This window comes from Nicotiana tabacum, chromosome 23, assembly GCF_000715075.1.
Source record: "Nicotiana tabacum cultivar K326 chromosome 23, ASM71507v2, whole genome shotgun sequence".
NCBI lineage: Eukaryota > Viridiplantae > Streptophyta > Magnoliopsida > Solanales > Solanaceae > Nicotiana > Nicotiana tabacum.
In genome coordinates this window covers 133,924,879-133,941,665 of record NC_134102.1, presented here as the reverse complement: position 1 = coordinate 133,941,665, position 16,787 = coordinate 133,924,879, and the positions used below count along the sequence as shown (strand labels likewise).

At 37.0% G+C, this 16,787-nt stretch overlaps 1 long non-coding RNA gene across 4 annotated transcripts; it reads left to right on the top strand.

Moving 5' to 3' along the window:
- Positions 1–1,347: 1,347 nt before the first annotated feature.
- Positions 1,348–15,007, top strand: LOC107811782 (uncharacterized). Of its 4 annotated transcripts, none has more exons than XR_012706109.1 (3): positions 1,348–1,750; positions 2,824–2,961; positions 5,192–5,865. It is a non-coding gene; the product is annotated as an uncharacterized LOC107811782 (long non-coding RNA). The 4 variants fall into 4 exon arrangements; XR_012706108.1 differs by having other exon boundaries at positions 4,040–5,865; XR_001653993.2 differs by having other exon boundaries at positions 1,351–1,750; positions 5,198–5,865.
- The last annotated feature ends 1,780 nt before the right edge of the window (positions 15,008–16,787 follow it).

The window sequence follows — 16,787 nt, the reverse complement described above, 5'->3', positions numbered from 1 at the left end:
TCAATAACGTTGACTCATATTCTTCTTTCTTGTCGTCATCAAGGTTAGATTTTTCTTCAATATTGCTATGACATTCCAAAGAGTAATGGCCAAATTTATGACAATTATAACACTCAATGTTTTATTTGTCATACCTTTATTCATTATTTTCTTGGTAGTAGTCACGTCCTCCTCCTCCTCTATGTCCACGACCACGACCTCTGAATGTCTGGTGGATTTTAACTTCATTGTTGAAGTTGTTACCATTACTTCTTCCTCTTCCATGACCGCCACGGCATCATCCCCGTCCATTCCCTCGATAGCTCTTTTCACCTCTATAATCCTTGAAGGATGCTTGAGTTTTAAGAAGTTGCTCCAATGGCACTTCTTGTCTCCTTTTGATCTTTTTTTCGTGGTCCTGTAAAGAGCCCTCCAACTGCTATACCATCATAGAGTCTAAATCTTTGGACTCCTCAATAGCACACACCACAAAATCAAATTTAGGTGTTAAAGTGTGAAGGATCTTTTCTACTACACAAACAGCTTCTATGTCCTCCCCGTATCTTCTTAATTGATTTACAATAGCCTTCACTTTTAAACAATAATCGAAATACATTCAGATTCTTTCATTTTTAAGACTTCAAATTCAGCCCTTAGATTGAAGTTTTACCTTCCTCACCTTGTCAACTCCTTGAAGAGAATTTTGTAAAATCCCCCAAGCTTCCTTTGAGGTGGTAGCATCTGGCACCTTCTCAAACATGGTATCATCCAAACATTGATGGATGAGCATGAGGGCTTGTTGATCCTTCTTCCTCGTCTTTGCCAAGAACTCTTTTTCATTTTGAGGCAGAGCTTCCTCATTATCGGGTTTTGCATACTCTCTGTCTACGATTTTCCATACATCCTGAGAGCCAAGAATGTCTTTCATACGTAGACACCATTTCTCAAAATTATCTTTTGTTAGACGGGGGTACTGAAAAGATAGCGGACCATTATTCACCATGGCTTTGATATCACGTTGTTGGGAAAAATAATAATCCCGCCCATGAATAATATCCACGGCAGATAATAATACAAGAGAAAATCTTTTATTGGGGTAAAATACAATACCCTAGCAGAGAAATATAATACTACTATAATATTACAACTTGGTAGTGTCAAAAGATTACTACAACTTCAGAAGAAATAACACTCTTTATTTTAAACACCTCACTATAATATTACTACCACTCACTATTTATCTGACAGACAATAATCTGTGGATTACTCTCACTGCTTTGCTTTCTGCTTAGCTTCTCTCATTTTTTTGGTGTGTTAGAATTGAGAGAATGAGGCAGCTATTTATAGCAATCATAGCTGCCCAAGAAACCAATCAGATAAGCTGGTTCATTGCAATTTGCAATTGCAAACCACTGGCGCCCACAATTTGTTTTTCTTTCCATCAATCACTCCTCTTTCTTTTTCTTTTATTTACTTTAGTAGCTGAGGTATGAGCCCCACATTTTGTGTTCTAAGAAACCAGGTAGATTGACCCTAAGCGTTCAGATCCAGTGTGTTTTAGACCCATTATGTTGTATACACTGAAGGTGTGTTGATTAGCAAGCTGATTGTATTTTGCTTCCAACGATAGTCTGAATGTGGTTTTGAATGGTAACCGATTTGTTGGTTTTAGAGTTGGATGTTCCATCAATAGTTGATGTTCTTAAGTATGGTGATTGCGATTTGATGAAGTTGTTGGTGGTCAAACAACTCCAAAAATTGTTCGATTATGGTATGAACTGCTCCAACTTCATTTCTGTTGATTTTCTTGAACTCGCATATCACTTACGTTAAAAATTTTATTCACATGTATAATCACTGCTCTAGAAGATGCTCTAGACTCTGGTGAACTTGTTCCTCTACTTACTGAAGTTCTATGAAGAGAGAACTCAAGGTAGACAGTGATGTGTTGATCATCTTTTTGTGCCTTGTCTTTAGTGTCTTGTGGTCCCCCCTGCCATCCATACAGTTATATGTATTAGCGAGCTGGGAGATGAGCACCAAAAAGAGGTACGCGTGTATAAGGACCTTTCGTGGTTGAACCAAAACACTTTGATGAACTAACCAATGAAAAAAGGAACAATTTAGCATGTAGTGAGATTATAATTTAGCATGTTCCTGATTCAACGTCAAATTTGATGTGTTTACTACCTAATTTCTAATAGCCTCTCAAGAACCCACCCATTTGGTAAAGCTGTCCACCACAATATTTTTAAAAAGTCTTCATACAATAAGATCGTTCGACTGAAGGTGTAAAAATATGTTCTTTTTCATCTTCACGTCACGGGCAAGTCCACCTCCCAGCTCCAGCGCTATCTAGGCTGCATTCTTTATTTTTTGCCTACATTATTTTTTAGTCTTTTTATACATGGTATTCACTAACTTGGCCTTTTTAGATCTTGGGACAAAATTTCTATGTATGTAAGCTGGTAATAAGAAACTTGTCCTTGATTAAAAGAAGAAAAAAAAGTAAGATGAAAAAAAAAGGAAGAAGAAAAATTTGGTGTTGTCTATATTTAGGTTGAAAAGCATCTTCAACGCTCAAAAATTGTACTTGTAAACTTCAAAATGGGGCCTTACTTTCGTAGATATCTCTAGGAATTGTCCATTTTGAGCCCAGATTGATGAAAAACATATGCCACAATTGAGGAGTAATTTTTCAATGTAGAAATAGGCGGTTTGTGTCCTCGGGTTACTCTTCACATATAGAGCATTTGCTCTCAATGGGTATTCCTCTTATTTGAAAATTAGACTGCGTGGGACTATTTTTTCCTACTAACTAAGTGAAGATCCGAATTTTGTAAGATGATGATCGCAACCCGGAGCATTGCTAAACGTAACGTCCTTGATTGCCTGTTGGGCTTGCTAAAGAGTGGAATAGAGGAGGAGATGGTCTTCGTGTCTATAGCATACATTACTATTGGGAGCACGCAGCGGGCAAAGGTATGTCGTCTGGATTTAAAAGGACAGCTAAATATATTCAGTTCTTGCATACATTTTCTGCATGTCTTCTAAGGTGCATATTTTACAAATGTTGGGTGATCAAATAGGGAGTTATTTGAATTTTATACCCTTAACCTATCCGTTACTTTTTGATTCACACCTAATCCTTTTTTTATTTTACAATTTACTCCTTAATAGATTCATATATTTGCAAAATTGTGAAAGAGTTCAGTTTTCAAGGTGCAAAATATGAACTATTTTTTTGTCAATTATAAAATAAAGGAAGAGAAAGAAAGAAGTTCCCCGAGGAATGAAATTGAAATTTTAACCTTAAACTGCAACTGTGGATTAATGCATTAAAACTAAAATCACGAATCCTTGTGGTTGGTGTTGGAATTTCTGAACTCTGCGATACCAGTGACAAAGTAATGGATCACTTATTCAATCAAATTTTTTTTTAGTCTTTATAAAACCAAATTAACCGTGGAAAGAGCTCTAATTGTTTCCTCTTCGAATAATTAGGTCTTTTTAAAAGTGTTCTAGTTGTTATACCCAAAAGCCGTTTTCAGTAGTAAACATTTGGTTTGGACTGTTAGTCCCTGTTAGAAAAATGAATATAAGCAGTCATTTTGTTTACTTAAAGTTTAAATGTGCTACCCTAAATTAACACAGGGAGAAAAACTGCTATTCCTCCCTAAAAGAAATGAATTGATTAGGCGGTAATTCAAAAAAAATAAAAGGATAAGGGTATGAGTTAAAAGTAGTACATACATTAGGGATGCAAAAATCAAAGAACTATCAATTAGGTGAATATGAGAGTGAAATAGTTGGTCTAGTAGTTATTAGAAATGGAAATAGAAAACGAGTTGTCGAGATGTGCCCCCCCAAACAAAAAAAAATCATTTTTACTTATGGTGATCGACTTTTTAGTTGATGAAACCTTCTCTACATGTCAAGACTTAAGGGATTAACCAGTTTAGATCTCTGACGACAGAAATGTGAGGACCTAATGTGGTATTAGTGATGTCTTAAGGGATTAACCTGTTCTTGACATATTTTCCATCTTTATATGACACAGATGGCGTAAAATGGAAAGGGATAATTTTTTGACAAATTTCTCCATTATTGTATAATGCCTTCTTATAAATGAAAACTAGTCACCTCATGATAAGCATGCTTACTAGCTGCAAGGGTACCATTGGAATTTAAATTTTTTGTTTTGTGCTCTAAGGATTTGTATTGTTGCAGCATTCATGTGTGTGCTCTGGCTTGAATGGACGAAAAACTCAATTTATTTGCATTTAATGCCTTTCGTCTTCCAGCCTTGGGGTCTGTTTTTATGCTACTTTATCTTTGTATTGCTGTAGTTTCTCTTAGTTTTCCTTAGAAGAATTATCCCAAATAGCCGCTCATCCAACCGCTCAAATTAAAAAATATCGGTGAAGGTATCCGCTGAGCCCGTTTTGGTAAATCCCCCTATGGCACGTACTAGAATGCCATAGACATCAAGGCATGCTTGCCCTGTACTGTTATAATTAGTTAATCTGCTACTCGCTTTGCTTCAATTTATGTGAAAATTTGAAACGGAATGGAGTAAGAAAAACATGAAGAATGGTAAAACTTGTGGCTCAAAACATGTCATTTATGTGGTTATCATAGCTCTAGTGTACAAAGGCAGACTCAGGATTTGAGGGCAATGGGGGCACCACTATCTTTAATACAGATATGTCAGCTAATAACGATAAAATTTGGCGCGCTAACTCCTTGAAAATTTCATGAATATGAGTCAGAGATCGAAAGGATGTACAAAAATATAAAAAACTTTGTCAAATAAGATCAAGATTAAAGGTCTATCAAGCAATCCATGCAGAGTCTCAGTCACTGTCGTTGAATCGATAGATGTTTGCTACTTTGCTGAAGTGATCTTTGGAGTTTTTTATTACTATTTTGGAATTTTTTTTGGTGAATTACTTATTTTTATGCATGTCAAGAAAATGATAATGCTTATAAACTTAGATATAAGGATAAAGAAGATGATTGACTTCTTGCTAATGGAATATCTTATCCCCCCTTCTAAGTTCTATGTACTATTACTAAATTATTGTTCATTAACTTAGAAAAGATAAAGAAAAATAAATTGAAAACTAAATACAAGATACTACACTATGTTGAATTCTAATAGGTTATGTGCTCTGTTTTATTTTGATGATCTAACAAACATAATAATAAGAACCAGATGGGGAACCTGTTACACATCCTCAGAACAACAAGTCTCAAGTCGGGCACAAGTTCCAACAATCAGAGTCAAAGAAATAACAGAGGGAACAGATGGACATCAGTTCTCTTGCTGACTATACCAGTCAACTCCCCAAAGCTATAAAGTCACTGCAACTGTTCCTCTGCACACACACAACAGTGCAAATAGTGCAGGAGTCACTTTATGAGTACCGGATAATTGCTTTCATCATCCAAGTGACGTCACTTGTATATTATCAACATGATGCAAGAGAAAACAAGTCACTTGAACACTTAGAAAATTATCAAGCTTCTCTCTTAGTGTGTTCCCATCTGCAAGTGGCTTCCAGCTTTCAAGAACGAAGAACAACAGAACAAGGACCAGTTTCCATCACTGCATTACCATATGTCCTTCGTTGTGTTGTACCTTTGTTAGAGCAATCTACTTGTAATTCCTACTTAGCTTAGCTAGAAGCATTGCGTAGGAAATCTGTTGTAAAACCACAAACCTTATGTTTGTGTCTTGGCTAGAGTTGGGCGAGTTGTGAGCTTTGTAACAGAGTTATTACAAACAGGCTTGTAATAGAGTTATTACAAGTGAGTGGGGGATTAAGAGTTTAATTCCTAGGTTACAAAAGTTTGTATCTGAAGTTTGCTCAGTAGTGATGTTGGAATCCTACAACTGTATGTCGTGGTTTTTAATTGCGTGAGCTGGGAGTTTTCCACGTAAAACTCTGATGTGTCATTTACTTATCTTTATTTGTGTGTATTGTGTGGGAACTGATAGAGAACTAGGTTCTCTATATAGTTTGGTGGACTCTTATGTTTCTATCAATTGGTATCAGAGCAGGTTCTTTCTATCAGGCTAACACCTAGAAAGGATCCTCATGACTGCTCCACCAAACTTTGAAGAAGGTCAATCTACCTATAGATCACCAAAGTTCAATGGACAATACTACGAATAATGGAATACAAGGATGCATGATTTTATTATGGCTGAAGATTTAGAGCTCTGGGATGTTATCTGTGATGGACCCTTCGTCCCTATGAAGAGCATTGATGAACCAGCAGTGACAGCTCCCAAGACAAGGAAGGAGTACAATGATGTTGAACGCAAAGCTATAGAGAAGAACGTTCGAGCAAAAAAGATCCTTGTCTGTAGTATTGGACTAGACGAATACAACAGGATCTCTGCCTGTCAATAAGCCAAGGAGATCTGGGAAGCTCTCCAAACAGCGCACGAAGGAACAACTCAAGTCAAGCAGTCGAAGATTGACATGCTCACCACTGAGTATGAATTCTTCATGATGAAGGATGATGAGTCCATTCAGGATATGCACACTCGATTCACCTCCATCATCAATGAGCTCAACTCTTTGGGAGAAATCATTTCAAGGAACAAACTTGTCAAGAAAATACTTAGTGTACTACCTGGTTCCTGAGAAAGAAAGGTCAATGCTATCACAAAGACAAAGGATCTACAAAAGTTGACCATTGATGAACTCATTGGAAATCTGAAGATGTATGAAATGAAGAAAAAGAAGGACCATGAAAGAAGAGAACCCAAAAGGGAGAAGAACCTAGTCCTCAAGGCTGACAATATTTACTTAAGAGACAAAGATGCTGACATGGCCTATCTAACAAAAAGATTCCATAAAATGTTGCGCAAAAATGGAGGCATTCCAAAAAGGGGTAGCTCCAGCAGATCAAAAGGCTATGACTTGTATCATATATGTGGAAATTCAGGATATTTCATCAAAGGTTGTCCTTTGTACAAGAAAGATCATTACAAGCATAACACAGGCAAAGCAGCCAAGAGGAACCCGGTTCCTGACAGAAGATTCAAGAGAAAAGATATTGATGACAATGTTGTGAAACAAGCTTTTGTTGCATGAGGAGATTCCTCCAGTGAATTAGAGTGAGATGATGAACATGGTGGTACCTCAATGATGGTCATTGAAAGCGAAGCAACAAGTCTATAAATCTTGTTGATTTCAGTTAGTTGGATTTTTGGAATTTTATTTTTTTCTAGCAGCAAACAATTTGTTTCTTTGTTCTATTATTGCATGTTGTACATCCTCCTCAAGTTTTCAAGGACTTTAATTATCTTTAGATTCTCCTTAGGGGTCATTTGGTATGATGGATAAATAAAATTTCGGGATAAAAATATAGTATTGCCTTATCTCTTGTTTGGTTACTAATCCTGGGATAAGTTATCCCAGGACTAAAAATAATACCGGGATAATTTATAACTATCAGATTGTGGAATAATAATCTCAGGATAAGTTCTCCCAGGATAAAATAATAAAATTGATAATCTTAGGATTAATATAACATATCAAACAATCAATAAGAAATAATACAAGAATAACTAGTCTTCAAACCAAACGATTCCTTAGAGTTCCCCTTGCTTTTATGTGTAGATTCTGATGATGTAGGAAATTAGCTTTTGTATGATTCTGGAAATGACTTATTTGTCTTGTTTCAATGCATCTAACTGGTGGTCTTTAGACATCATTATGAATTTAGAAGATAGCATTTCAGATTGCATCTAAATTCCATTTTTTGAAATTTAAATCTCATCTTCAAAATTTCAGTTAAATGTATAACCAAACAATATTTTGAAGATTAGTAGAATCTTTTATTTGATATATATGTTACAATGCCTTCGTATGAAGGAAGATTGGGGGTTACATTAGATAAGTAGAGCGAGCCAAAATCGGAAAGAAGAGTATGAGGGGCAACAACTCACTAATAATAAGAAGAACTCACATTCTAGTCCTGACAGATGACCAACTTGTTAAGGTATCTTTCTCAATGATCATCCTCTCCCATTCTAGATCTTTTCTCTTTTTTTAGGGACAAGTTCATTATCATTCCCTCGATATGGCCAGGTGTGAAGCAACTTCACGATCCAATGAATTCCCTAAAATCGGATGGAAAAAAGGACAATATTTTATGGACAAATGGGTCTTTGTTCTGTTTTCAAAAATGAAATCCTATTCAAACGCTGGATAAAATAATCTCTAATTTTATATCCGAATTATTTTTCTGCCCCTGTAACCAAACAAAATGTAGCTACCATTTCTAGTTTCAGTTCAACTCTCCTTACAGCTTTCTGCAGAGCTCAGCTGAGGAAATCCGAAAACCTGACCATTCCTATGATCACAGCCATTGAATACTCCCGAGCCCGGAAAAAAAGTATGGTATTTTTGGACTCAAGCGACCAAAAGGTTTTTCGGTTTTTTTTGTTATTTATCGGTTTCTTTTCTTAAATATGAGACATACACTACCAAACGCATATTTAGGCGACTACATTTTCAATGTAACACTATCAAATCAATTGCTCTTTGAGAAATCTATCATTTTTGAGATATATTGATGATAATCGAATCAAATAGTGAAGAAGAATTTAAGTACTCAATTAAAAATCGTTTATTTTTAACATGAAATAAATTTTTGTAATTAGTAAAAGAAAACTACCAATCAAACTAGAATTTAAAGGCAAAGAATTAGATTATTATAATAGCAAAGAACTAGACTAAAAATACAAATGACTAATATGTACCATAAAATTTTATAAACTTTATATAAAAATATGATGTTGTAACATCCCAAACATTAGAAAGAGTCCCACATCGGCAAAACACAAGAGTGATGCTGGGTATGTAAGTTAATAAATCTTAGACCCTAGTTACGCATTTTAAATCTGTGAAGGCCTAGGCCCGGAGTAGACAATATCACTAGCGGGCTGGTCTGCTACAAATGGTATCAAAGCCACTCTTGTGTCAGCCATGTTAATGGTGTGTCAGAGTTCAACTGAGTTTAGGCGAATCCTAGTTAGGCGGGGCAAACCTCAATGCTGAGTCTAGGCGAATCCCATGTGGAGGGGAAAACCTCAGTGAGGACGCTGAGTCCATAAGACGGGGTGTATGTAACATCCCAGACTTTAGATAAAGTTCCACATCGGCAAATCATAAGAGGGATACTGGGTATATAAGTTAACAATCCTTAGACCTTAGTGATGCATTTTAAACCCGTGAGGGCCTAGCCCAGAGCGGACAATATCACTAGCGGGTTGGTCTTTTACAAATGGTATCAAAGTCACTCGTGTGTCAGCCTTGCCGATGTTGGGTCAGAGTTCAATTTAATTTAGGAAAATCTCAGTTAGGCGGGGCAATACTCAGTGCTGAGTGTAGGCGAATCCCATGCGGTGGGGCAAACCTCAACGAGGACACTGAGTCTATAAGAGGGGGTGTATGTAACACCCCAGGCTTTAGATAGAGTCCCACATCGCCAAAACACAAGAGGGTTGTGATACCACTCTTGTGTTTTGCCGACGTTGGATTCTGTCTAAAGTCTGGGGTATTAGAGATGCAGACTGCTCCTTTCTAAAATAGGAACCAAATAAATTCCACTTCATATGAAGTACATCTTCACCTTTCTTTGATACTTTGTAGTACTCTAGAACTTTAATGTAAAAGATTTGAGATCTTCCTTCGTTCTCTTTACTGCCTTTTTTTAAACTTTATCTTCTCAGGTACAATATTAAGAGGGTAATATATTATCACAACCGGTGTTTTCATCTACTTGCAAATTTGCTTACAGCTTTCTGTAGAGCTCACTTTTGGAAATATGAAAAATTGACTTGAGCCCTCGCTATAACACAACTAGGGGTGTTCATAGTTCGGTTTGAGTTAGTTTTTTCCTAAAAAGAAACCAAACCAAGTAAGTGGGTTTTTCAAATATTGGAACCAAACCAAACCAATTGAGTATGTTTTTATCGATGTGGTTTATGTCGGTGTTCGGTTATTTATCGGTTTGTTTCTTAAATATCATACATACACTACCAAACACATATTCCGTCGACTACATTTTCAATGTAACACTATCAAATCAATTGCATTTTGAGAAATCTATCATTTTCAAGATATATTGATGATTATCGAATCAAATAGTGATAAAGAATTTAAGTACTCAATTAAAAATCGATTATTTTTAACATGAAATAAATTCTTGTAATTGGTAAAACAAAACTACCAATCAAACTAAAATGTAAAGGCAAAGAATTAGATTATTATAATAGCAATGAACTAGACTAAAAATACAAATGACTAATATGTACCATAAAATTTTATAAATTTTATATAAAAATATACATATATATAGGTCTAATAATAAATTCAAAATAAATAATTTTATAGTCAGTTTGGTTTGGTTTTTTCGGTTATTTTTTGATTAAAACTAAAACCAAACCAAATTTAATTGGTTTTTAAGATTCAAAACCAAAACCCAGCCAAACCTAAAAAGTATCGGTTTTTTTTTTGGTTTGGTTCAGTTTTTGGTTTGGTTTGATTTTTCGGGTTCTTATGAATACCCATAATTGAAAGCATTATTAGAAGTACACTGTTCATGGCCCTGAAAAAGGGAGGGGGGAGAGAAGATAACTGACAATCTCGTAGTTTCACAAAACCAACACAGCTGCAATTGGACTTAATTCTCACATAGTGACTATTTGGATACCAATTTTTTCTTCTCTACTTGTGCAACTTTACCTGGGCGTGCCAACCTCAACTTTATCGGCATACAGGTTGAAATGTCACTTCCTAGAATCGTTGGTGTTACACGTTCAAATGAAGTGTAAAATTTCGAAGTGCAGATTATCCTATCAAGTTTGGATAATCTTTGTAGTGATTTTGTATCTCCATATGTAAAAGGGCTAAAATCTAAATCTAAAATACCGGGGATAGCCATAAAATTGATGAAGTTACTCATCTGCTCTTTTGTATTTAGAGATCTAATGCTTCTCTTTGATGGGCGGGTTAGATTAGCTTCCCCCAATCATAGGTCATGATGTATCATATAACTTACTACGTGACTCAGGATATGGTATCAATTTTAATGGTTCTAAATCTAGACCATATGTTAGATCTCCATAAACTACATGAAATTCGAACTTAACCGATGGATATTTAACCAACTGAATATTTGTCAATCCCTCTAGCATTTTTTTTGTGATATCTAAAAGATATATCATAGTTGATGCGTTCTTTGTCCCATAGTAACACCAAGTTTTCATGTTTAGTGCTAGTTTTCCAGTTGATATGCGTTTCACACTCTTGCAGTATTACCAAGTGACGTTTGTGCATCCCTAGATATGCTTCTATACCCTCTTTTCTAAATATATTTTTCTCATAACAGTGACTGACATTCCACGAAATAATTTCCAATAATCTTCATTGGAAATGTTCGATGAACTTGAAGCGCTCATTCTATTATGCTTCTCTCTTTTTTCAAACTCTAGTTTTTGTTTATGAATTTGTATAGCGTTTGTAAGCAAGAAATGGTTCTTGGTGCATATATATAGAGTTCTTGGTGTATATGCATCCCCTACACCCCTTCTTAGTTATTGGTGAGTTTTCTATTCTAAAGATAAATCATAGATGAAAAACTCAGAATTTCCAGTTGTATTATTTAACTTGTTTTTTTTCTCCATTCCATAATGATGTTGTAATACCCCAGACATTAGACAGAGTCCCACATAGGCAAAATACAAGAGTGATTCTGGGTATATAAGTTAATAAGCCTTAGACCCTAGTGATGCATTTTAAATTCGTTAAGGCCTAGGCCTAGAGCGGACAATATTATAAGCAGGCTGGTTTGCTGCAAATGGTATCAAAGCCACTCTTGTGTTAGCCATGTTAATGGTGGATCAGAGTTCAACTGAGTTTTGGCAAATCCCGGTTAGGTGGGGCACACCTCAGTGCTGAGTCTAAGAAAATCCCATGCGGTGGGGAACCTCAGCGAGGATGCTAAGTCCATAAGAAGGGGTGTATGTAACTACCCAGACTTTAGATAGAGTCCCAAATCGGCAAAACACAAAAGGGATGCTGGGTATATAAGTTAAGAAGCCTTAGACCTTAGTGACACGTTTTAAACCCATGGGGGCCTATACCCAGAGTGGACAATATCACTAGCGGGTGGTTTGTTACAAATGGTATCAGAGCCACTCTTGTGTCAGCATTGCAGATGTTGGGTCAGAGTTCAACTTAATTTAGGCAAATCTCGATTAAGCGGGGCAAACCTCAGTGCTGAGTGTAGGCGAATCCCATGCGGTGGGGAAAACCTCAGCAAGGATATTGAGTCCATAAGAAGGGGTTTATATAACACCCCATACATTAGACAGGGTCCCACATCGCCAAAATACAAGAGGGCTTTGATACTGTAGCGACCCGACCAATCATTTTAAGAGTAATAGCCTTGATCCCCTATTTACTGCTTCCTCCGTATCATTTTCTGCTTATGTGACTTGACGGGAGGTGTTGTTCGTGGTTTCAGAGTGTTTTGGGATACTTAATCCCTAAACCAGAAGCTTAAATCTTAGGATTTTTTACCATAGTTGGAACTATGAGAAGATGACTCTGGAATGGAGTTTCGCAGGTTCCGTTAGCTCCGTTGGGTGAATTTGGACTTAGGAGAGTGTCTGGAACATGAATTAGAGGTCTGTAGCCGATTTAGGCTTGAAATGGCGAAAGTCAAATTTTTGGGAAGTTTGACCGCTAGTGTACTTTTTGATATCGGGCTCGGATTCTGATTGCGGAAGTTGGAGTAGGTATGAAATGTCAATTATGACTTGTGTGCAAAATTTGAGGTCAATCGGACGTGATTTTATAGGCTTTGGCATCGGTTGTGGAAGTTTGAAGTTCCAAGTTCATTAATTTTGATTTGGAGTGTGATTCGTGCTTTTGTTGTTGTTCGATATGATTTAAGGGCTCGACAAATTTTGTATGATGTTTTAGGACTTGTTGGTATGTTTGGTTGAGGTCTCGGGGGCCTCAGGTTGATTTCGAGTGGTTAACAGATCATTTGGAAATGTGTTGGATTGGCTGAAGTTGCTGCACCTAGTGTAATCGCACCTACGCATTTTGGGCCGTAGGTGCGGCACCGCAGAAGTGGGTCGATTATGGGCCTGCCCAGCCGGGATCGCAGAAGCGGTCAGAGTCTCGCAAAAGCAGATGTGCAGGTGTGGCCACCTCATCGCAGAAACAAACCCATCCCTCTTATGTCATTTCCGCACCTACGATGGAATTTCCATAGGTGCGACTAGAGGTCCGCAGGTGCGAGATCGCTGAGCAGAAAAGGGAAAATTTCGAGGGTTTGATCTCATTTTCATTTTGGGTCTTTGAGAGCTCTGATTGAGGCGATAATTCAAGGATTTTTCAGAAAGAACTTTTTCGTAATGATTCTTAACTCATTTAAGGTTATATTCTACTAATCTATAGTTGATTCCATCATTTAATTAAGGAATTTGGTTGAGAAATTTGGGAAAAATGGGAGAAGTTCTTGAACTAAGTTTTTGAGTTTTTATTGGGATTTTGATATCGAATTTGGGAAATTTTGGTACGAGTGAACTCGTGAGTGAATGGGTGTTCATATTTTGTGTTTCTTATCTGATTCTGATACGTGGGCCCAGGTCGACCTTTTTGGAAAATTTTCGAAATTTTTGTTAAAGTCTTGATTTTATTAATTAGATTAGTCTATTATAGTTGTATTTTTGATATGTAATTGTTTTTGGCTAGATTTGTGCCATTTAGAGTCGGATAATCGAGGAAAGGGCATTCTTGCTGAGTGATTGAGCTTGGTTCGAGGTAAGTGGCTTGCCTAACCTTGTGTGGGACAAATCCCCTTAGGATTTGGCACTATTGTGATATGTGAGCGCCGTGTACGTGAGGTGACGGGTGCGTACACGGGCTATTGTGGAAAAACCCGAATTTTTATTGAGTAGTAACCTACTTTCATTCTTAAGTGAGTTATACCAACATGTGTAGTTATCCTATTTAGTCTAATATCGCATGTCTACGTTCTTTAACTGCTTACTCGAACTATGTGCAGCATGCCTAGTTGATTTCCTATTTTTCCTTGTTCTTTATTAGTCTTAACTATAGCATTATCACTATTAATTATTGTATTTATCGATTTTAGCTATGTGTTTACTTTTGAGACTACGAGGCGGTTCCTCGGGAGTTCTCCCTGCATATTTACTTGGCGGTACGTTGGGAGATTGTCTTTGTTATTTACTTTGGGACTACGAGATGGTATCTCGGGAGATCCCGTATTGTTGACCCCCTGTGTGTTGTTCTGCTATTTTTGCTGTGTTTTCCTTTTAATATACTGTTATATTCCCCTGCATTATTTATTATATACCAGTGGGCCTGACCTGACCTCGTCACTACTCGACCGAGGTTAGGTTTGGCACTTACTGGGTACCGTTGTGGTGTACTTATGCTACTTTTCTGCACATGTTTTTGTGTGCAGATCCAGGTACTTCTTATCAGCCCCTCTATTAGCTGAGAGTGCTTACTGTTATACGGAGACTTCAAGGTACATCTGCTGCGTCCGCAGACCTCAGAGTCCCCTTCTATTCTCCCCTATGTCAATTACCTTATGTACTTCTTTTATTAGACTCTGGTGTATAGAGATATTTGTTTCCTCCTGTAGCTTGTGACTTATGATGTTTCAGATTTTGGGAATACTGTGTATTACTAGAGTGTTGGTTATTGTACATACCGAGCGGTCATTTCTACCAGTTATTTAGTTATATGTTGCAGTTAGTTATTAAGTTTTACTTCCATTTTTGTTATTTCTGCATTTGATAGGCTTAGCTAGTTTTAGAGAGTAGGTACCGTCACGACGTTTTACGGAGGGAGTTTTGGGTTGTGATAGATACCACTTTTGTGTTTTGCCGATGTGGGACTCTGTCTAAAGTCTGGGGTGTTACAGATGCAGACTGCTCCTTTCTAAAATAGGAAAGAAATAATTTCCACTTCATATGAAGTGCATCTTCAGCTTTCTTTGATACTTTGTAGTACTCTATAACTTTCATGTAAAAAGTTTGAGATCTTCCTTTGTTTTCTTTACTGTCTTTTTTTAACTTTATCTTCTCAGGTACAATATTAAGTGTCACGATCCAAAATCCGTTAAGGGTCGTGATGGCGTCGGACACCACTGTCAGGCAAGCTAACACTAAATAGTTAATTAAATTCTCATTTTAATATTCTTGAAATCGTAAATTTTCTTCAATCTTACTAGTAAAAGTTGAATTTACAGAAAAATAACAATGTTTTCCAATTTCAGTACTGAACCTCCCATAATCATTCCAGAACCCGGTGTCACAAGTGCATGAGCATTTCCTTGGAATTTAAAATAAAATAGAATAACTGTCCGGAATACAAATTTGGACAGGAAAGAAAGTACAATACTCTGAAGGAGACTCTGTTGGCTATGGGTCGTACATAAGACGCAACTCACCTAAGTCCCTGCAATAACCACGCCTCTGCGCCCACAAGGGCACTAGTCATATATGTACCTGCACAAACATGCAGCAAATGTAGTCTGAGTAGTAAATCAACGCGTACCCAGTAAGTGTCCCACCTAACCTCGAAGAAGTAGTGACGAGAGGTCGACTCTGACACTTACTGTGACCATCAATAATGTAAAGGTACAGTAAATACAGAGTAAATACACAATTTCCCTCTTTACAATTTACTCAAGCTCTCAACTAGCGAGTTCCCTCCATAACCGGAGCATATATATATATATATATATATATATATATATATATATATATATATGTAGTGGATCTCATCAAAGTGGTGGTTGTCATAATTCAAATTAGGGAAAAACCCTCAGATACACTGGCTTCTTGCCAAATGTTACACACGATTCCACGAGGATAATGTATATATAGGAAATGCCGAGGCGAACGGCCCGATCCAACATAAAAGTAAACTGTGTACTGCCGAGGGTCGAACAGCGCGAACCATAAATGCATCTATTAACCTGCTGAGGCAAACGCCCCGCTCCCATGAGAGTGTGGTACATAAATCCTGCCGAGGCGAATGGCCCGATCCCATAAGAGTGGTAGAAGGAAATACCCTGCTCGCGAGTCATACGTGCGATGCGGTCAACTATAAATTTAAGGAATTTTCCCGTTTGTGTATCATACTTGCAACGCGGTCAAATATAAATTTAACATTTAAAATCATATCTCTTTCGTGATTCTTTTAAAAATAAGGGAAATTCAGCTTGTATCTCTTTAAGGAAATTACCCCGCTCGCGAAACATACATGTGACGCGGTTACACATAGATTTCTTAAGTTATTATGGTGTTCCTCAATTCGTTTCAAAAATACAAAGTTCAAATGAAAACCTTTAAGTTCCCAACTTTTCCTCAATTTCAACTAATTTCGAAACGTTTAATAAGCTAACTAAATCTCTCTTCCTTTCAAGGCAAGCACTAAACATAAATTCAACAACAATAGAGACAAGGCAGGATGTAGGCCTAAAACTATCCGGACATAGGCATAATTAGTAGCTACGTACGGACTCTCGTCACCTCGTGCGTACGTAGCCCCCACAAATAGAATCACATAATAATTTAGTTTACCTATGGGGTTAATTCCCTCTTACAAGGTTAGAAAGGAGACTTACCTTCCTCTGAAAGTCCATAACCAGCTCCAAAGCTGCTCCGACAATTCAAACTGGTGCCCGTCGCTCCAAAACTAGTCAAATATGACGCAACTGAATCAAAA